We start from the raw sequence: 22,331 nt of genomic DNA, 5'->3' as shown, positions 1-22,331 counted from the left end.
CATGGGCAGCCATTGTTTCTCTATGGTTGTCTCCGGTGCCACCTTAACAAGGCACATCTCAGAACTATCTTCTGGGCTCTCAGTGGAAGGTTTTTCCTAAGTGCTGCTTTGGACTGGGCAGGTACTCGGACAAAGTATGGGCTTTGCAATACATTCTCAGATTTGTTTTTCATTACAATATAAATCACGTTAAGATGGCAGGTGAAAATACCATCGAGAAAAATAAAAATTGTGACGGAAGAGGAAGTGCCCAGGCAGACTGCAGGGCTGCCGAGTCTATGGAGAGAAGGCACCAAGTGTCCTGCAGGGTGCCAAGGCTGCAAATCAGTCCTTTGACATAGTAACACAGTTGGGAATTTGAAAAGATTGTGCTAACGGCTACCCCTGCTCTCACCCTCTTCTGGGAGAGCCTTGGGTATCTGTAGCCACAGCACAGACATATGGCCGGCATCCCTTCCTCCTCTGGGCCTGGAGGCTTCTCTGTACAGTCTGTTTCAGTGGCGGCTGGGGTGAGGTAGTCTACATAGCTTCCACATATGGAGCAGAGGATACCACTCAATGCTGTTGGTCCAGGTGGTCGGGCTCCTGGGCCGGGAAGAGCCAGAGCTCTCTGGGCCCCCTCCATTGTCCTTTTTGTCCTGGAAACCCCAGCATATGACTGTGGCCCATGCCAGACAGTTCTCTTCATCCCCACCTAAGAATGGCTGGTTGGAAAGAGGAGCAGAGAAAGTCAGATGAGATGAATGGGAAGCCCCCGGAGGTCCCCGGAGCAGGAGGTGAGGAGGAGTGAGTGAAGGTGGATGATCAAAGCCATAGTGGCAATGGAAATGCTGAGAGGAGAGGAAGTTGACGGGGACAGAGGAAGGGCTGGCTGGCACTGCCGAGGGAGGCAGGACCGTGGCCAAGCCGACTGTTGGCATTCAGGATTGTGAACCCAGGCTGGCCCAGTATTTGCAGGTAGCAGAGAAGTTGGTTGGCATTCAGATGGAGTGCCTCACCCAAAGCAGCCAGGAAACAGAGACCACTACCGAGTGCCATCCAGGCCACCTATAAGGGCAAGAAATACCTATCACTGGAATGGTACTAGTGATGTGATGTAATGATCAGGATGGAAGAAGTCCAGATTGCTATCCTTCAAGATGACCTCTACACCATCGCACTGAGAGGCACCTCAAGTATCCCCTCTACAGGGAGGTCTTGATTTGGGACAGGGTCACATTGGGTGAAAGCCATTTCCAGAGCAAGAAAGATCACCCGATGCTTGGACGTGCTGAAGGATCAAGACTGCTGGCATCAGAAGGCACTTGTGAAATTCTATCCCTGAGTGACTCCATCCCCTTACTGATATTCTTCCACCATTGGATCCATTAGTAAACTTATACAACACCTCTGTCCACCGGAAAGTGCTCCCACTGTTATTTCTTCAGGAATCAAATCTCAAAGTGAGACAGTCCTGAGAGGCTCCAGTTTCTTAGGCAAAATTGGGAAGCAAGATGCAAGACTGTATTCCCCCCAAAATTCATGACCCCTTAGAACCTCAAAACTTCTTTGGAAATAGGGTCTTGGCAAATGCAGTCAATTAAGATGAGGTCATATTAGATTAGGGTAGGCCCTAAAGCCAACAACTGGTGTTCTTATAAGGAAAGGAGAGGACACACAGACACACACTGGGGAGAGGCCATATGGTGGTGGAGGCGGAGACTGGAGGGAGGCACACAAGCCAAAGGATACCAAGGACTGCTGGGATCCCCTGGAGTCTAAAGAGACAAGGGGCACCCCTCCCTGCATCCTTCAGAAAGCACATAGCCCTGATGGTAACTTTGAGCTTTTAATCTCCAGAATTATTAAAGGATGAATTTCTATTGTGTTAAGCCATTCAATTTGTGGTAATTTGTTACCACCTCTCTAGCAATCTAATATCCAGGGAGAAACTATAAACATTTTTTAGATTGTCCTCTTTTTTAGTTGTTCCGCTTTTCCCTATGTTCCTCCTCCCAGCAAGCATTGTATTGTGGAAGCAAAGAGCCACACAGACTGAACTGAATACTATCTCTGCAACTCACTGGCTCAGAGGGTCGGCCAAGTCTACCACGTCCTTTGTTTTCTCATCTATATGAGACACGTGGAGGAGTCAATGAGACACAATGGTTAAGCTTAGGTATAGGCTGACATGGTTCAGGTCCTCAGAGAATGCTGGCTACCATTCCATCCAGGTGCCTTGGGCCTCCGCTTAGTTGCCTGAGCATCATATGGATTCCTAGGCTCTCCCGAGTGTGATCTTCAGACACTACCCTTTGTGTAGCAAGATGTTTTGCCCCATCTACCCACAGCCAGTCCCTTGGTGCAGCATTCTAAGCTAAAAACAGTTTCATCTAGTAAGAGTTGAGGACCCACCAGAAGATATGAGATGAAGGACAGGAGAACCCAGCTCTGCAGAGAGCTGGTCTGTGCTGCTATTGCATGGCTCAGGGGGTCCCCCCTTATGATGTATTCTCTTCATATATAAATGGCTTCCTCCAGATTGGTATTATGGTCAGCCTGGGATAGACTTGAAAATATGGAGGAGTGAGGAGATAAGAAAGGGGAGGGATCTTCTTCTTTTGATAATCTAGTGACTCAATTGTTTATGGCTAGAGAAGGGTGTGTGGAGAGTAGGAAGTTTGGCGTGGTGGATTGCTCAGACACTGAATCCATTATATGAAAAAATGTGGCAGGGGGAACGATGGGAAGGAGCCTACTTAATCCTGGAGTATAGCAGGGAGAGAGAGAGAGTTTTAGTTACGGATTCTCGTTTATGGTGAGACACTTGCACTTTCTCACTTTAAGAAAACATTTACACTCCACCTCAATCATCTAACAAGAGGCAGAAACTTAGAAGAAGATCTTGGGATGGAAAATGACCCCAAGCTCAACCTGAGCTGTCAGTGGAACGTTACTCTTTAAGAACTGAAGAGTCTGAGTTGTGTTGACGGGTGTCCTCTAGCCAACACGGGGAGTCCTCATAATGTTTCATACTAGTTAGATTCTCATTTGGAGCAGGTTGGGTTTTAGGCACATTTAAAGAAGAATACTGAAGATGCCCAAAGAAGGGCATTTAGTGAAAACCCTACAGATAACTTTATATTCAGAAAGTACAAAAGCTGATAGGGATGCTTGTCTTAAAAAACTGAAGTCTTAAGAGGTATGTATCAGCTGCCTGAAATTATTTTAAGAAATTATCTAAATTATTCCCAGAGGTCAAAATAAGACCACTAGGTAAAAACTACAGGTTGGTAGACTCTCCTGATTGAGAAGTTTACTACAAGGATCTTGTCCTTGAAATATCTGAGTTATTTAATTTCTTGTGCTCTTGGTTCTCTCTTCTGTAAAGTAGGGCTAATAATAGTTACTCTTTTCACAGTAATATTGTAAAAACAAATTGGAAAAAATCCTATACAGTGCATATCCCAGGGCCTCACACACAGGAACCACTTGAAATGTGTTTGTTTTACTTTAAAATGCTTTAAAATGACTTTTTTAAAAAAAACACATAGAGTATGATGTATAATGGTGGAAAAGATTTCTTTGAAAGGCAGTGAGTGAGCCTCATATTGCAGGGAGTTTCTAGGTGTTTGCAGAGGTGGTGAGGAAGGAATGCTGTCACTGGATGGAGGAGGGGAGTTGGTGGTCTCTAATTTCTCAACTATCATATGATTCCATGATTCTACATGTCTATTTACCATTGTCAAAGAGAAAGAAGGCAGAATTTTCTCCTTAACATTGCAAAAGGACTCAAAACCCAACTGAATGACAGTGTCAGCTAAAGTATGACTTTTGACCAAGTATTGTCACACAACCCCCATTTAAGGGCCTGCTAGGTGGATACCTCTGCCTTTGTTTACAGTCTGGAATCACTCACCTTCAACCTCAGTTCATATAATTAGTCTGAGTCTGATCCCACATCCCAGACCTGAAGTTAGCACAAGACTCAACCTTGGCCAGTGTATCCCTGTCTCTTGTTTGTGATGATCTGTGCAGACATGAATGTGACCCAAGTCAGTGCAGTAAGAGTGTCAGGATGGTGTTGAAGCTACTGTGGCTAGCAAAATGATTTCTTTCTCCTGGGGTCACTAATCTTAAACTTGGAGCTCTTGGTGGCATTACTTGAAAAATAAGACATGAGAAAAGAGTAGCAAATAAATTCTTGATAACACCTAATGACATCCTTTTAACCACTAAACCCAGCTGATCTTGAAGAACTCCTGAAGTTGACCAAGTACCGTCTGTAAGAAGAAATTCAATTTTTTTCCTTCAAGTTAGATGAATATTATCTCCTGTGACCCAAAAAGTAATGGACACATCTCCACATTCATGGAAGATCTCCAGTGAAAACCACCCAGCTGAGCCCAGCCAACCCACAGAACCATAAGAAATAGCAAATTGTTGCTTTATTCGAGATTGCTACAATAGATAACCAGAACAGACATTTGAACAATGGAGCTTCTGAGAAAATCCTAATACCTGCTGTAAAAGGTCCAGCCCTGGGGTTGACTCCCACTGCCATCCTGATACAGCATGTAAATAATATAAGCCCTAGACGACAAATCCCCTGCAGGTCACCAACCCAGGGATAGAGAATCAGAGGCCTTTTAAACTTCTTTGTCTATATTTTTCCTTATCAGTGATTAAGAGAACAGACCTTTCTCAACTTCAAAAACTTTTCTTTGTTCTGCTCTACTCATCCCTCCCCCATTCTCCCCTCCCTTTTCTTTCTTGGCTTGGTTCTCAAATAATGCCACCAAGAGTTCCAGGCTTTGAATTCATCTCTTTCTTCACCCAATCTGGAGGCCCACACACTCAATATTGTTTATGATAATAAAAAAGATTCTGCTCCAAGTCTTTTCACTTTCCTTCAAGGAAGGAATTAAATCAGGGAAACTTTTTTGTTTGTTTGTTTGTTTGTTTCTTGGAAGAGCTATTCCTTATAATGAAGTTCCTGATTGGACAATGTCTGTAAAATTAAAATGTATATACTCACAAACTAAGAAATCCCCCCCCCCCCCCACACACACACAAATTTACCTGATGGACAATCACAAGAGTTTGCTAAGATATCCATACAAGCATGCTAATTGTAGATTTTGTAATGGGTGGTACCAATTGTCTTTCCACATTAAAGTTGTTGAAATTATGTTCTATTCAAACAATGGTCTATGAAGCAAGATGTTTAAAAATGAGATGGATGTATATGTTTTGATCTGCAGAGAGCTCCAGGATATATTCTGATGTGAAAACAGGACTCCTACCAGAGTGTGTAACTCTGTTGGGCACCATTCACATTGTGCTGTATGGGCACATAGCTCCTTCTCAGAGCACCACACAGCACAATGTGATTCATGTCCCGCAGAGCTGTGCAATCCTGAGGCTATTTTGATGTTAGAAGTGTTTATGGAAAATGATTGTGCAGGTTTACACACAAACTTCTCTCCTGGGAAAGAAACGAAAGAACCCCAGGTCTTTGGGTGAAGGGTAAGTAAGAGGATGGTCACCTCTTCTTTTCATTTTGTACATATATATATATTTTTTCAAGTACTCCTATTCTTTAAACATCTATAGATATTATCCAGGGAGGAGGCTTATGAACCATGTTTGTTTTGTTCTTCATATTTCCCTGTGCTTATTGTGATGTATGACTTATTTTTTTTTTTTAGAAACCACTAATTTTCCCCACAAGCCCAACATAAGTTTTAAAAGATCATTCAAGTCAAGCAATCCACTTTCTCATGCAAAACATACCCTTCTCGTGTTGCAACATTCCCTCTTCAGATACACTTGTTTCTACTTGTGGCCCTGAAATCCTGGGGTGGGCACATGTTTTTTTGGTCCCCAGTGCAGTTAGTGGAATGTGGGATTGGGATGGCAGGTGGCTGCCGCTCCCCGCCTCCCCTTGGTCAGTCCCTGCCAGGTGGCCCACGCCATCAGACTCCTCAGTGCCGCTTCCTGCATGCCAGCTCTCAGGGATTGTTTAGAAGAAGAAGGAGATGAGTCAGCAGATTTGCCCGATTTTTTTCGAGGTTGGCTGGAGCCCAGCCTGATGCCCTGCCCGGCTTCCACCGCCCAGCTTCAGCAATAACCTCTCGGTTCTGGAAATGAGCTCATCCCCTTTGGCTGCCCCGTGGAGACAGATGGCTGGCCCAAGCGGGAGGAGGGTTTGGAGACTGGATCCAGTGCCTTGGCACCAGCACCATGAACGGTGGCCAAGATGCTGAGGAGCCCCGACTCTCCCATCCGACACCACCTCACAGGCAGACCAGTTCTCCGTAAGACACCTCTGCAGCAATTTTGATGATAGATCCTTCCTCCATATTTTTCAAGAATTCCCTCAGTTCCGTTTCCTCTGCCTCTTCTTGGCTGGGGTTCACAGCTGTCAAACCAAAAGACTAAAAGAATGGAACAATAACTCAGGTACGTGGTAAAGGAGGAGGCTCCTCCCTGGGATCTCTGAATCAGGTTCTCTTTTGAGTCTCTTCTCCCAACGGTGGATCAGACTGAAGGACTCCTACCTCTCAGACCTGGCACACAAGCTCACGCTCCTCTTACCTCTCGTGACGAGCCCAGGATCCCTCCACCAGCTGCCTCTCCCCTTCCCTCCAGCCCAGGCTCTCATGAACCGACGGAAGAACTGACTGCAAGGAGCACTTTTCATTCTGGGTGTCCCGGGAGCTCTGTCAGCTTGGTGCTTTTTTGATGACCCAAACAAGTGCTATCTTATCTCCATTTTCATTGACCTTCCGAGTGGCCTGAGGGTCCTTGTGATAGTTTGTTGCTTTCTGTGGTTTCACTTGCCTTGAACTTGAGCTGCTCTTCCTCAGAGGCTAGGAAGCGTCCCTATTGTCCTTTGAAGCCAGAGCCCCAGAGACTTTAAACATAGGGACCCCCCACCCTTTGGTGTCAATGGGAGAATAATAAAGAAAAGTGTAATTCAACGGAAGGTTCTCACCAGTGGCAGTTTCTCCCTGGGAACTCTTTGCTGCAGAAAAGCATGGTCCCCTGTGACCCCGGGAGCCATCATCACTGATCAGAGACTGAAGGTGCTGGTATGATCCGGCACGAGTAGAAAGACAATTATATTGGCTCACATCTGTCATGCTAGATACGGTGAGGATTTTGACCATCTCTCTTCCTCCCAATAATTCTGAGTAGCGAACCATTTTGCCCTTTTTCCACTGAAGGGGAAACTAAAGTTCAGAGGGATTCAGTGATTTGCAAGAGTCACATAGCTCCACTAGAGCCCCAGTCTGTCTCCTGCAAGTCCCCAACTGCCTTTCTTTGAATCTGTGAGATGACCCCATGGCTTACAGACTGGATTAGCAGGTGGAGTATCCCGATAGACCCAACTTGCTACCCCATGCATGCCAAGGATGCGCCACCCAGCCTGGCGGTGGCTCACAATGGCGGCTCTGTGCCAACACCACAAGGGTTCGGCAAGCCCCTACCTGCGGCAAATACGATCCCTGCCTGATCTTAATCCCCGTCAGATTCTATCTTACGGGATTGAAAGGAAAACCAAAGGAAGGTGCCAAACCCTTGCAAGGCTTCAAACTTCAGAGACCTCTTTCTAAAGGCCAGCTCACTCCGCCCTCCCGCATGGGCAGCCCTAACTGGCGGAAGGCCACTGTCCTCCCGGGATATGTGTGTCCTGGTCTTTAGTCCTTTCCCCATCAGTGATCATACGGCCTGGGGAGCCACCCACCCTGTGAGACACCTTCCTGTGGGTAAGGCCAGCAGTTGCTCCATTTAGAGAAGCACGTTGACGCCTGGCTTTGGGCCTCATGGTTACCATGACAAGGCTACAACACAGCCTCCTGGGTCCCTGCTCTGGCCAAACCATTATAAGAGTCGATTTTCAGATAGAGGCAACTCTCAATTATTCATAGACTGATGGTTCAGTTTGTAGCTCCTCTTCCCGCTCTTTGCTCTTTCATTACTCGTCTCTCTCTGCCAGCTGCCTTTTAGCCCTCCTCCTTGATACACCCACCAGAGGAGGAATAGGCAGAGGATGAAAGACCAGTTCGTGCGAGGCCTGTTAGTGATCACAGTAAAAGGTTCGTTCAAGATGCCCATTAGCCAGAGTGCGGATTTTGTATAATTCTTGGGGATCCTATTCCCATTGATCCTGTACAAAGAGACAACTGTCTTTGAGTTCTCTGAGACTCTCTGGTTTGCAAACTCTTGCCAGGAGAAGACACAGAAAGACTAAACTCCACACCCTGGAAGCCAGCAGGATCCCAGGCTGAGACTAGTTGGGTTGAGAAAGCACCCATGCCCGGTGCCATCTTACCCTGCAGGGCAAGGGTGCCCAAGTGTATTTACCCTGTGTCTTTAAAGGATCATCTCTTAAAGCAGATGGAAGATAATGGGTTTTGAGATAAACAGAACACTCAGGGGTTTTATTTACTCTTTTGAGTGATTTTATATTCCAAAATCAAACAAATTAGTGAGTAAAATATGAAAACTAATTGTGAAAATATACTGTCACCCCCATATTTCACTCTTTCCTAGGGAAAAAGACTTTTGAAGCCAGGCATGGTGGCACACACACCTGTATCACCAGTGATTCAGGAGGCTGAGGCAGGAAGATTACAAGTTCAAGGTAACTTAACAAGACTATGGCAAAATAAAAATTGAAAAATGACTAGGGTTATTGCTCAGTGGTAAAGCACCCCTGGGTTCAATTTCCAGTACAAAGGAAAAAAAACAAGTCTCAAGGCTTAGTTTGGGTTGCATTCCCAATATAAAAACTAAAAAAAAAGAAAAAAGAAAAAAAGAAAGAAAGAGAGAAAAAAAGAAAATCATGACTTCCTTTTATATTATTTCTACTAATAAAACTAACATTGACACATAAGCGTCAGATGTTATATTTGATATAAATGGACACCTTAGTTAATCTTTACAATAATTCCATGAGGTAGAAAAGGTAAAAGAGACTTAGAGAAATTAAGTGGCTTGACACAATTGCTCAGGATGGGGCTGCAGTAGACTGTCCCACACAGTTAACAGATCCCTGCGGCTCTCCATCTGCCACTTGGATATGCCTTTACCCCCAGTGTGTTCTAAGCTACATCTTTTAGCCCTTTCTGTTGACCAAAACCATAATAACCGCAAGCGCCATCACCTCCACTAGCAAAAACCCAGATGCAATGGGGAATTCCCTGGGCCTTGTCTTCCCGGCCTCTGCGCAGGCCTCTGGATTCCTCTGCTCTGCCTGACCATCATGCCAGTTGGCAGCAAACCCACACACTGCGGTGGTTCTTGGGCTTGTTCTTTCAGCATTATTATGTTTGGGATGATTATTTGACCTTTTCTGTGCTCTTGTTTAATCTCTTCAGAGTGGTCACATGAGAAGGGGCCATGCCATGGTCATGTATGTAATCATTCATCATTGTTCTAGCATAATACTAGGCACACATTAAGCCCATAATACCTATTTTCTGATTATTTAGTTCTGATTTGAGGGTAGAAATCATATCTTTATGTGGTGTTTAACACGCTCTGTTCATGAAGCAGATATTCAATATAACTTCATTGATTGTTTGCGTGTCTCCCTATTTGAAAGGATGGATCTAACAATTACTGAGCATCTACTATGCACTTTATGTATACTAGCCAAGTTACACTTCACAATAATTTTGTGAGGTAGATGTTGCCTTTACTTTTCATGGAGTCCCAAATTATTCAGCTGGTGAAGGTTGAAACCTGGGTTCATATGCAAGGCCCTGGCAGAAGGGTAAGGAGACACAAGTACCTGTGGCATTGGCCTGGTATACTTAAGGATCATGCTTGGGGACACACATGTGGTAGGAAAACCAGGGTCTAGAGTCAGGTAGGCCAGGACTTGGGAACAAATGAGAGTCATAAACAGGTGTCCTCATCAGCAGTCCCCAGGAATGGCCTGACCCCTGGGGACTTTCTGTCCCTAGTCCCTGGGCCTAGCTCTGCAACCAGAATCCACCTTGGTTAAGCTGTTGTCTTTGGGCAAGTGACAGCAACCACGCCAGCCTATTGTTTCCCAGTTGTTCCTGAACTTGAGCTGGTTCCAGTTGAACAAATCTGCATGAGAACAGAGACAGGCTCCCTGGGAAACTGTGGGAACTCCCGGGAGCATGGGCAAGATAGGAGACAAGGGATTAGAAGAAGATTTAACAGAGAAACATTCCTTCGCATGGGACAATGATCAGGGAGCTGGTTTTGAGGCATGTGTGGAGTGGGAATTTGCAGCCCAAGAACAAAAGATTTTATACGTCCATAAACCTCTCCACGTTGCTGGAGCTGCTTGTCTGTTGGTCGTGGGGGGACCGCCCTGGGTGGGGGGGTTCCCAATCTTCCCTGCCAGGTCTCTGCTCACTGTCTCCATTATCTGCAGCTCCCATTTCAAGTTTGAAAATCGTCCTTTCATGTGCATGATAGATGAGACAGACAGCTGCAGTATGTAGACACGGGAGGGATGACAAAAGACAATGCCAAGTCCTGGCCCCATCTCATCCAGCCCTAGCAAGTACTTGCATGCAGACAGCATCCCATTTTCAAGAATCTGGGCTCAGCACTTGGGACCTCCTCTCGCCTCTGCCTATGCACAATGCAGTAGATTATAAACTTCAGTAGGACAGGCACCATGACTGTCCTGTTTGTGTTTGATAGGTGCTCATTAAATATTTGTTGAATTAATTTTTTAAAATAATGGTTAAGCTATATCTGTTAACCTGGCCCCCTCTGCAGTGCTACCTCTGGCTGATCCAGTGATTATGTAAATCAGCATGTGGGGACAGGAGAGGGGAGGCTGTGGGAAGCCACTAAGCAGATCTGAGAGCTTGAGAACTCAGTCAGTTTTGAGCATGGGCTATGCATAGGCAATTGCAGCCTTCTTCACGTCACTGATGAGGAAACTAAGCCCAGAAAGATGAGGGGACTGTTAGAGTTTGTAAACAAGTCAGGATGGAGCCTGGCATTTTGCCAGAGGGAGTGGTTTGTGAAGTAGCGCCAGCGAGCCGTTAAGTGTAGAGATTCCTTATTGGTTGACTGCTGTATCTAGTTTATGCTGATTAAGATAAGCTGTGTGGAATGTATAAATACCTCTGTTGTCTTACAATAAACGGCTCCCACTCCTGCTGTATCAATCTACACAAGTTGCTTGTCACGTCCCGGTTATTTTGCTGCAGCCCGACTTCGGCAGGGGACTTCACTCTCAGATGCAGCCTCCTCACTCTCTTTAAATCTTGCTAATTACTCCTTCTGGCTTACCACGTCCTGCCTCCTTGGACCAGCCCCCAAGGCCCTCCAACCTCCCTATCCTAACTCCCCAGCCTCACTTTCTGTCTCCTGTCCACTGTGTTTGGTACTTCCAGCACTTGGTGGTTCCTGGACCTCCACTTCCTTTTCTCTCCTTTTGCACTTTGGATTCTACGGTGATTACCTCCTCTGAGGGGGTCTTTCCCGGATACCTCCAGGCAGGCTCCGAGTCCCAGAGTTCCCTGAGCTTTGCTGTGATGTGCCTGCCTACCACAAGCAGCTGTGGTGCACTGGTATAACTGGGCTTTCTCCTTCTCCTTCCTGGGGGACCCTCTAAAGGAAGGATTTTTACCTTGGACCCCTCTATCCTGCCTGCCAGGCACGTAGTTGAACCTCAAGGCATGTTGTCGAAGGATAATGTCAACTATATTCAACCAGGCACTTTTTAAAAGCTCCTTTACATTTATTAACTTATTTAATCCTGCAAGCGTTCTTCTCGTAAACAACAGCCCTATGAAACAGCCCACCGTGATGTTATTTTTAGAATATTTATTGTGCTGATCATCATGGTCATCATATTTTACTGGAGAGGAAATGAAAGCCCAATCCAGGGAGCAGAACGAGGCAATCTGGCCCCGGAGCACCCGGCCTCACCACCTCGCCACCTCCTGCCAGCCAGCCTGGACCTCATCTCTGTTCTGCTCTCAGGCTGTGTTCATTCCTGCCTCCTCAGGAATGTTCCCCATCTCCACTGTTTTTTTTTAAAATCATCACTGCCTCCCCGGATCCAGTCACATTTTCCATGACCACTCTCTTTGCCCTCTGGCCCAAACAGCTCAGCCCTGACCTCCCACAGCCTTCAAGTCGGCACATAGCTCAGAGCATTCTTTGATTCCTCTCTTGTCTGTGTCATCACATCACATTCTTTCCAACATAAGGGGTGCTATGTATTCCCCGAGGCAAGGCTCTGTATCTCAGGTCCTTTTCGTGTCCCCTAAGCCCAATGGACTATTAGGAACTCAGTAAATGCCAATGGATTCTTTGAACGACAAAACACCTAGAAGTTCAGTGGTGTCTCTGCAGATGAATTGTTGCTATTTGCCAGAATCACACAGAGGACACAGCTGCCCTTCTATATCTGGACACTTGTGGGTGTGGTTCCCATGTCCAGGTGTATGGCCAGCAAGCTGGGGCTGGGAATATTTTTGGTGTAATGTGCCATTCTTTGTCCCATTGTCTCCAGATCAGATCTTATTTACAAGTCTCCGAGTACCTGGTCCCTTCTTTTGTCTTATTCTTTCTTTAATTGCCTTCCTCCCTTGGCCCTTGGAGAAAAGAGGTGGGTTCAATAGAAAACATCTGTGGAGCTGAACTAAGAAGAGATAAGACATAAAATATAATCCCGTGGATCAGCCGCAACAGAGATATCGTATACCAACTCTCTTAATGACTCAGCAACTCCCCTGAAGCCTTGTAGGACCCTATTTGAAGGAGAACATTGGAATATCGGCTCCTAAAAGCTGAGAGACGGCTTACTATGTAATTCGTCAAATCAATCTCTTTCCGGATTTCGGTTTTCTTATCTGACAAATGGAGATCATGATTTCTAGCCTATGTAATTCATTAGAGAGACTGGTGTGTGGATGAAAGGACAAAGGTGAACCAGAGTAACTCTGTGGACCTTAAATCACTACACCCACCCACCCTACCCCATCCACCCATCCTTTCGATAAATATGTATTGAGTGCTTACCATGTCTCAGACACTGGGATGGGCCACAGTGACACAATGGAAGGTATTTTACTAACAAATGTAGTTCCTGCTCTCAAGAGGCACGTAGTTGGGTGAGAGAAAGGGCCTTAATCATGTAATCCTACTATTGAGCAACCACTTCGTGAGGCATTAAGAAAAGACGGTGTTTCCAGGAGACAGTGTGGCAAAGGGACACAGGACATGCCATCACGCTGTTGCTGTAACCTAGGAAGGTGGTTCTTGCCTTAGGACTTGCAAAAGTCGCCAGGGATGTATTTTTAATGTGCAGATTCCTGGGACTGTGTGCCAGGGAGTCTGGTTTAGCTGGTCAAAAATCCCTTTTCAAAATCCATATTTTAATAATGATTCTCATGCAAATGGCCTTTGGCCAAATTTTAAAAGTGACCTAAGGTTAGGGGGGGGGTCTTGATTGGAAATTATAGCCTGTGATGGCTTTGCTGACTCTGTGTATGTGTGTGTGTGTGTGTGTGTGTGTGTGTGTGTGTGTTTCTAAGCAGTTCCACTCCAGGCTGTCCCTGAAGTTGTTTGATGAGCCAATAGATTGTCCTCTTTGCTGGAGTCTGTTTGAGTTGTGTTTTCATCACTTAACGCCACCATATCCTGACTAACATAGGTCCCCGCTGATGTCTGTGATCTCAGCGAGCTGTGTGGTAAACACAGGATCTGCGGGGACAAAGTTAAGTGTTATTGTCAGAAACAATATTTGGCATGGTTGCTCACCCTGAAGAGCGGATTTGGAGGGCTGGGGTTGTGGCTCAGTAGTAGAACACTTTCTTAGTGTGTGTGAGGCCATGCATTCAATCCCCATTATAGTGGGTAAAGGGGTGCACGTGGAGATGCCCCTTCCCCATTACAGCTCCGTGTATTCATTTACAAGCTTTTCATGAGCATCCGGGACATGCATAATGCATAAGACATGAACATCAGCAACCTTTCTCAAAATATTAAATTTTGACCAAACAAAATTGCTCATGCCTGTGACGCAATACAAATAGTTTTGGTTGGATAATGAAGGCTTATATTTGCATCATTACTAAACCACATTGAGTAGGGGGTTGGGTGTTTGGGTTCTGGAGTGAAACTCTGATTTTGAGTCCTGGCTTTGCTACTCCCTGACTCTGTGATGTTGGATCAAATCACTTAATTCACTGAGTCTTAGTTTCTTCATCTATAAAATTATCATAATGAATAAGACTTACCTCATCAAGTTATTATGAGGATTAAAGTACTATGTTACACAGAGCTTAAAACAGTGCCTGGTGCACAGAGTTCAATCGTTTTTAACTGTGATTACATGGATTTAAATGTGCTTGCAATAGTGGTTGAGGATGGAGCTTTGTGGTAGGGTGCTTTCCTAGGGTGGGCAAGGCCCTGGGTTCAATCCATAGCACTACAAAAAAGAAAAAATAAATTATATGTGCTTTTAACAACAACCCTTACAAAGGCTTTCTTTCTCATCCTAATGGACTTTTACCAATAGGAAATCTTATTTGGAACTGTATTTTCTTGCTAACAAATACTGTTTTTCCATCTAAATCTGCCGTCCTATTCCAAGGAACTTGGGCCTTCTGATCACTTCCCCATTTTCTGCCAATTTGCCGTCTCCTGGCTCTCTGTGATTTCCCTTCTTGTGTCTCCCCGGCTCCAGTGCTAGCCTATATCATTGTATGTCTCCTCCATGAGACTGGGAGTTCCCAGAGATCACAGAGAAGCTCTGGGTATACTTGTATCTCCTGATCCTAACTGTACCCTCTTGGCTGGGGAAGTCCTCAGCCGGGTCCTAGCTTGCCGATGACATAGCTCATTCATTTCTCACTGAGTGCTATGAACCTTGGTGTCTTTATCTGTAGGTTGGGGGTAATACTAACTACTTAATTGGATTGCTATGGATATTGAAGGTGATGAAGTGCAAACCCACTCAATAACATTTACTATGATAATTATTATTGTCTACATCTGCAGAATGCAAATATGAATGAGAAATGTCAACAAATGAAAGTTCCTTCTCTGGAGATCTCTGATACCTCTTGCTGTCATTTTGTTCCATAACTCTAATCGTGTTAAAATACAAATGCCATTAAATTTATCATCTTAACCACAGTTGGGTTGGGATAAGTTCATGACATTGTTATGCAACCATCTTCATAAGTTTTTTCTTCTGGCAAAAAATGGAACTTTACACTCATTATCTCCTCACCCCAATTCCTGGTAATCACCATTCTGTATTCTGTTTCTGAAGTTTTCTACTCCAGGCCTCTCATGGAAATGGAATCATTCTGTATTTTTCCCTTTGTAATTGGCTTATTTCACTTAGCGTAATATTCTCAAGCTTTACCCATGTTGTAGAATATTTCAGAATTTCCTTCCTTTTTTAAGCCTGAACAATAGACCATTGTACATATATATCCCTTTTTGCTTATCCATTCATTCACCAATGGACACTGAGTTTGCTTCCACATTTTGGGGACCGTAAATAATGGGGCTATAAACATTGGTATGCTAATACCTCCTTGAGAGACCCTGCTTTCAATTCTTTGGGATATATTCCCAGAGTAGAATTGCTGGATCATGTTGTAATTCTGTCTTAATTTTTATTTTTTTCCCCAGTGCTGGGAATTGGACCCAGGACCTTGCACATGCTACGCAAATGTTCTACCTGAGCCACAAGCCCAGTCATCCAGCATTTTATGTTCCCAACAAGAGTACACAGGGTTACAGTTTCTCTTCATCCTCACCCACACTTGTTTTCTGTTGATGCTGTTGTTTTGTCTGGATAGTAGCCATCCTAGTGGTTGTTAGGTGGTCCATGACTCTTAAGCCTGACTTTAGGGAGCTTCTCTGACCAAGGTTGGGCTTCAGAAGCAGATTTTCCAACAACAGCTCCCGGGACTGGGTGCATTCTTGACAGAGGGCGCACAGGCCCCCAAACTTCACCTGCTAATCCATTTACTCCAGAATTTCCCTAAATTCTGTGACCTTAACTTCACAAGGAAGAAAGCAGACTTTGCCAGCATGAGGAGCCTGTTCAAAGTGTGCACTGGGTCAACTGGTATTTGAACTGGGCCCCACACCACGTAGGTGTGAACCTATTGCTATGTCAATATCCACACTGTATTCCCTGAGTGCAAAGGGAGAACACTCCCTCTCTGATTCTCTGGATTCAATACCATGCTGGGGCTCTGCTCGGTGGCCCCACCCCCCCTCCAGCTGTCCCAGGGCCCCGCCAGGCTGGGTGAAGAGAAAACAAAGCAGATTGCATTTATTATTTAACCAAGTCCCCAGGTGCACCTGTTGTGGCATTGATTGCTGTTTATGGTTACAATAGAACATATAGTCCCAGCTTTAGAAGGTTTTTACAAGAGTTTCCCTTGCCTCCAAAATCCAGACCGAGGAAGGGTCAGGTGCCTGCCAATTAAGGTTCTTTCAAGTATGACCTGCTTGCAGAGAGAGCCATAAAAAAATAATGCATTGGGTTTGATCTTTACCTCAACAGCAGCAGCTGGGTGGGCCGCTCGGACACTCAGTTCGTGGTGTTCTGGGAGGAATGGGGAGATAAGGCAGGTTAAGTCTGCCAGGACCTCAGCCGGAGAGGACTGGTCCAGTCTGACCAGCTGGCAGAGTCAGCTGGCCTATTCAAAAGTCTTTGTCCCAGGTTATCTTAACTGTGCCCTGACACACAGCCCTGTTAGAAGCCTCCAGAACGTTTTGAAGGTGGACACACATTGATTCCGTGTGTGCCTCAGGGCCACAGGTCGGCACAGTCAACTGTCACGTGCCTGGTCTGCTTTTCACTTACTTCAGAGAAACCGTCGCTGTGTGACACAGTCATGCCGACGACAGTGGTCAACCCAGTGGCAGCTGTGCCTTCAAGGAAATCTGGGAGTGGACCAAGGGTGCAGGCAGGTCCAACTCTCAACAGCAACACAAAGCCCCCAGCAAGAGAGGAGGGGCCTGGGGCTTTGATGTTTTGGCAGAAAAGTGGCCTGAGATCCTGGTGCCAAAGGAACCTTCATGAATGGAGAAGTCCAGAGCCAATGTGGCAGGGGCAGAAACTCTGCAGATATCACTATCCACAAGCTTAGAAATAGGATGGGGGTGAAATGCAGAGCTCTGTGGGCTGCTAGGGATGTGGAAGGACCCAGCAGGACTTCAGTGAGAGAGCAATGACAGGGAAGACTGCATGGACAATGACCAGTGCATTAATGTGTGACAAAGAGATGGGTCATGGTTTTGATTCATCAATAAAGTATCTATTAAATAGATTATATATATATATATATATATATATATATATATATATATATATGTGCCTCATGGGAGTTTTAAAAGTGAATGCAATGCTCAAAGATGTATACACAAGCAAAAAAAAAGTCCTATCTTTCTATTCAAATGCAGTGTAGTAGGTGGTTCAAAGCTCAGACCTGGCCTCAGGAAGCTTGGGTTCAATCCCATCTTCATACGTACAGCGTGAGATGTTGCAAGTTGCTCGCCTCCTGTCGTTCTCAATCTTTAACCTGACAAACGGGTGTGTTTGTCAGCTTTCTTTCACTGTGATCCAAATACCCGACAAGAACAACCTAGAGGAGGAAAAGTTTGTGGTGGTTCATGGTTCTGGAAGGCTCCGTCGATGGTTGGCCGACTCCATTGCTCTGCACCGGAGGTGAGGTGGAACATCATGGCAGAAGTGAGTCGTGGAAGAAAACTGTTCAGCTCCTGGAAGCCAGGAAGCAGAGAGAAAAAGAGAGAGAAAGAAAGGAGGGACAAGGTACTGCCCCAATGGCACACCCCCAGTGACCTGCTTCCTCTGGTCCCTCCTGCTTAAGTTATCACCTTGTAGTTCATCTAAATTATGAATCAATCCAATGGATTCATCTACTGATTGGGTCTCGACTCTCATAATTTAATCATTTAACCCCTGAACATTCCTGCACTGCTACAGGAGCTTTTTTTTTGGGGGGGGGGACACCTCATATCCAAACCGTAACAAGGGAATGTAGTAATCCTATTGCAAAGCACTGTATACTTAAGTACAACTCTCTACCTGGCCCAGAGTGAGTGAGCACTCCCCAAGAATTATCCATTACGAATGGATTTCAAACCAAGTTAATAAGCAAGCAAAGAGGCACCTGCTGTGTGAAAAGTACTGGGCCAAGTTACATATATGAATATACACTACTTATATCCTCCCAGGCAGCTGATTACAAACGGGGGTGAGAGGAAGGGACGTACCCAGGTGGAGGGTTGGTCCTGCCACCATCCCACCAGTGACAGGACTTCTGAAGCAAAGCAGATTTCTGGAGAAAAGGCAATGCCCACATCCCTCTGAGCTGGCTTAGAGTCCATGCTTGCTTAAGAAAGTACAGCAAGAGCCGTCACTTGGAAGTCGTCACGTCTCTGCTGATTAAGTGGAATGGAATGGCACTGCCTTGTCACCTCCCAGGGGCTTCCTCTATCTTCTTAACAAGATTGCACTTAGATGCCCAAATCTCCATGACCCGCTTTGCTGCTTCATCTACAGTGACTCCTGAGCGTATCCAGCACCCAAAGGTGTCTCAGGGAAGGCAAGATACCCGCGACCAACAACAGGTCATCGGAGGCTGAAGCAGGGACCTGCAGTGAGAACCGCTTCATATCTGGGTTGGGTTTGGGAAAGGCAAGCCAGGTGGACCAAAGGAGGGAAGAGAGACATCTTCCATAGCTGGCTTTCCCGATGTCCTTCCACAGGCTCAGATGTCTTCACGCTGGGCTCCTACTTTAGACCTAGGACCTCTATAGCATCTTAGTCCTGGAAAAAAACTTAGGAGCCAATTGGTCCAGCCACACCACATTACTGATGGCTCAGAAAAGGAAAGCAACTTGCCCGGCATCACACAGCTAGGTGGCCACAGTCCAGCTGAAAAAAATCTAGATTTCTTCACTCCCCAGAGGGGTTATTTGTAGCCCCTCAGGTCACCTTCAAATTGCTCCCTTTCCAGATCCCTCCTGTAAGACTTTGTCCCTGAACCCAGTGCTGCAGAGCCTTTGGAAAGGAGCCAGAGCTTCAGGGAGCAGCAGAAGGTCCACCTGGGGAGGCCGGGGGCGCTGGGTCCACCCTGCCAAGTTAATTTTGTACACTTCAGTGGGACCAAATGGAATTGGCGCATTAATGTGGTGAGTGCACCTCAGAGCTGTCGGAACCAGCCCTGAAATACTAACCAGGGAGCTTAGATGGAGCTAAAAATAGCTGGCTAATCACCACCAGGAAGAATTAACAAGGACTCCCAAGAAAGGAAAATGTCTTAATATTCCATCTCTCCAACAGCTGGGCTCCAGCTGGGCCTGGAGTCCTCCCGGGCTTCTGTGGAGCAGGTAATTAGGCAGTACAGAGCTCTGGCACTCACAGGGACCAGTGCTCCAGCCTTCAGGAGGGTCAATGGAACGGGGTTATTTGCGCGAGGTGAGTTGGAAAACCGAGAACATAAAAGAAATGCAGAGACGCACTGCACTGCGGCAGGAGACAGGTTTGAAAGAACAAAGCTGTCCTCACCTCAGTTTACAGCCCCTCTCCTTTGAGAAAATAGAACTCTTAATGAAAAGGAAATATTCAGTTCTGCTCTTTAGAAAACCCGCATTGCATCTTGCCCTGCTAACACACCAGTGCCTCCCTCTGAAAGTACCCCAGGGGTCCAACCCCTGCAGCGCCGCCGCCGGTGGGGACCGGGACAGACCGACCATGCACCAGCACTGTGATAGAGCAGAGCCAGGAGTGAGAGGTGACAGGTGTGATGAGAGCAGTTTGTTCAGATGACCCGGAAGAGTAGAAGACAAGGTGATGCTCGAAAAGCTTGCTTCTGGCATGGTGCAGCGGTGCACATCTGTCATTCCAGCTGAGGAGGATGAGGCAGGAGGAGAGTTGGAGGTTCAAAGCTAGCCTCAGCAACTTACTGAGACCCTGTCTCAAAATTAAAGACGTAAAAAGGGCTGGGGATATGACTCCGTGGTTAAGAGCTCCTGGGTTCAATCCCCACTAGGGGAAAAAAACAAAAAAGCTTACTTCCTAACTTCCTCCAAAGGGTATGATCAGTTTAAAGAGATACATATCTATGGTTTGGAATGTTTACAAATGACTTACATATTACTTAAAGTAACTATCAGAGACAGGCTGGAGATGTAGCTTAGTATTAGAAACCCCCTGCGCTCAATCCCCAGTACCAACAAACCAAAACAAACCCCACTGCTAGCAAAGAACTGTCCAGGAGCACAGCTCTAACCATTCCATTCAACATCATGGGCAGCAGCAAGTTCATGGTTTTCCCCCAGTCTGTGTACGTGATGAGGACTAGTCCCACTGTGCCCATGGAACAGGAAGAGTAAGAGACAGAGAGATGTAAGTAAAACAAAGAGGATTAATAGAAGACAAAGATGGTCTTTGGATGCCTAAGAGAAGAGTCCAGTTGTGCTTCACCATTTCTTAGCTGGATGTCCCTGGCAGAATAACTTAGCTCTCTGGAATTTTATTTTCTCACCTTCAAAGTGGAGGCTAGGGTTGTCCTTTTCTCTGAATTGTAATGAGGCTCACACAACTCAACACGGATGAGGATACTTCATTGAGTATCCATGTCGATACCATGCTAAGAGACAGACGTGAGCTGGCCAGGTGGGGACAATCTTTCTGATGCATGAGGACAAAGAAATAGTGCTCAGCACAAATCCCGTTTTTCACCCAGTCCTCTTAAGAAAGAGGGTGTCATTAATCTACTGTCTCTGCTGTGTATTCAGGCCCTGGGACTGGAGTCACCAATCCCTGGTGTCACCCATCCCTGGCCCACGGGGAAGGGTGCTGTTGGTGAGTTGCAAGGGGAGCTGATTTCTGGAAGCCAAAGATTCTCTGTTTCTGTTGTTTTCCCACAGCCAGAAGGGCCCCCTCCTGCAGCATGAGTCACCAGTGTTATCCCCAGGGAAGAGAGAGCAGCCTCCATTGCTAGCAGAGGGCTGCAGAGGATACTGCCTCAGGCGGGCGTTGAAGAATGCAGGATTCAGATGGACAAAGAAATCTGCTGGCCCTGGTTTCGTGTGGTTCCCTGCTCCTAACCAGTAGTGTTTGGGTTTTTCTGTTTGTTTCTCTGTTTTGTCTTTATCTGACATTCTCCCAAACTCCTTGACAACGTAATGACATTGAAAAGAGTAGGAATCAGAAAAATCAGGTTAAAATTGCAGCTGTGTTCCGAAGCAGTTGTATAATGATAGAAAATAATGTAGTCTGAGCTTCTTCTGGTGAAATGCCCCCTGCCACCTGCCAGGGCTGCTGCAGGATTCACTTAAGGCCACATATGGACAGGGAGGCACAGTGGCACCATATCCCCTTCATCTGTGAGATCAATTCATTTTTGAGCTACTAGATGGTTATTAATAATAGCTTGCGTTAGCACAGCACGTTTGATTTTCTTGGTCAAATTTATTTAGGTATGAATTGCATAAAAATTTCCCTCTTTTAGCATTTTGACAAAGACACAGTTGTATAAGCACCAGTATGGTAGCAAACTCTGATCTGTTTTCTGACTACCGCTCCCCTCCCCCATAGCTGTACCTTTTCTGAATGTTACATAAGCCAGGATGGAGCCATGTTTGTCTAGCTTCTCTCCCTTAGCATAATGCATCAAGATTAGCCAAGCTTATAACTTATATTCAGGAATTCATTCCTTTTTACTGCTGATTAGTATTTCATTCTATGGATGTCTTATAGATTACCCATTTGGATTGCTACAATGAATAAACTACTATTAACATTTATATAAAGGTTTTTGTGTGAATATAAGTTTTTATTTCTTTGGGGCAAATATCTAGGAGTGGGATTGCTGGTAGGAGATTTTTGTTTGGTTTTTCTTTAACTTTATAAGAAACTGACAAAACTGATTTTGTGCTCTTGTTGGTTTGGGGACTTTTTTTGGTGTGTGTGTGTGTGTGTGTGTGTGTGTGTGTGTGTATGTGTGTGTGTGTATGTGTGTGTGTGTGTGTGTGTGTGTGTGTTTGTGCTGGAATTGAACCCAGGGTGTCTTACTAATGAGCTACCTGCCAACCCTTTTTATTTTTTATTTTCAGACAGGGTTTTTTTACTAGGTTGTTTAGGTCCCCCTCTATATTGCTGAGACTGGCCTCAAACTTGCAATCCTCCTGCCTCAGCCTCCCAAGTTGCTGGTATTACAGATGTGTGCCACCGTACTAGCATACAATGGCTTTTTTTAAAAAAATGTTTTTACCATTTTATATTCCATACAGAAACTTTTATTTATTTTTTCTAGATTTTTAGTGGTACA

The 22,331-nt window shown here is 45.5% G+C and overlaps 1 long non-coding RNA gene across 1 annotated transcript; it reads left to right on the top strand.

Moving 5' to 3' along the window:
- Window positions 1-5,710: 5,710 nt before the first annotated feature.
- Window positions 5,711-21,786, top strand: LOC144368276 (uncharacterized). Its single transcript, XR_013428078.1, has 3 exons — window positions 5,711-6,444; window positions 8,542-8,632; window positions 20,929-21,786. It is a non-coding gene; the product is annotated as an uncharacterized LOC144368276 (long non-coding RNA).
- The last annotated feature ends 545 nt before the right edge of the window (window positions 21,787-22,331 follow it).

The sequence above is a fragment of the Ictidomys tridecemlineatus genome, chromosome 11, assembly GCF_052094955.1.
Source record: "Ictidomys tridecemlineatus isolate mIctTri1 chromosome 11, mIctTri1.hap1, whole genome shotgun sequence".
NCBI lineage: Eukaryota > Metazoa > Chordata > Mammalia > Rodentia > Sciuridae > Ictidomys > Ictidomys tridecemlineatus.
This window is presented reverse-complemented; position numbering and strand designations above follow the sequence as displayed.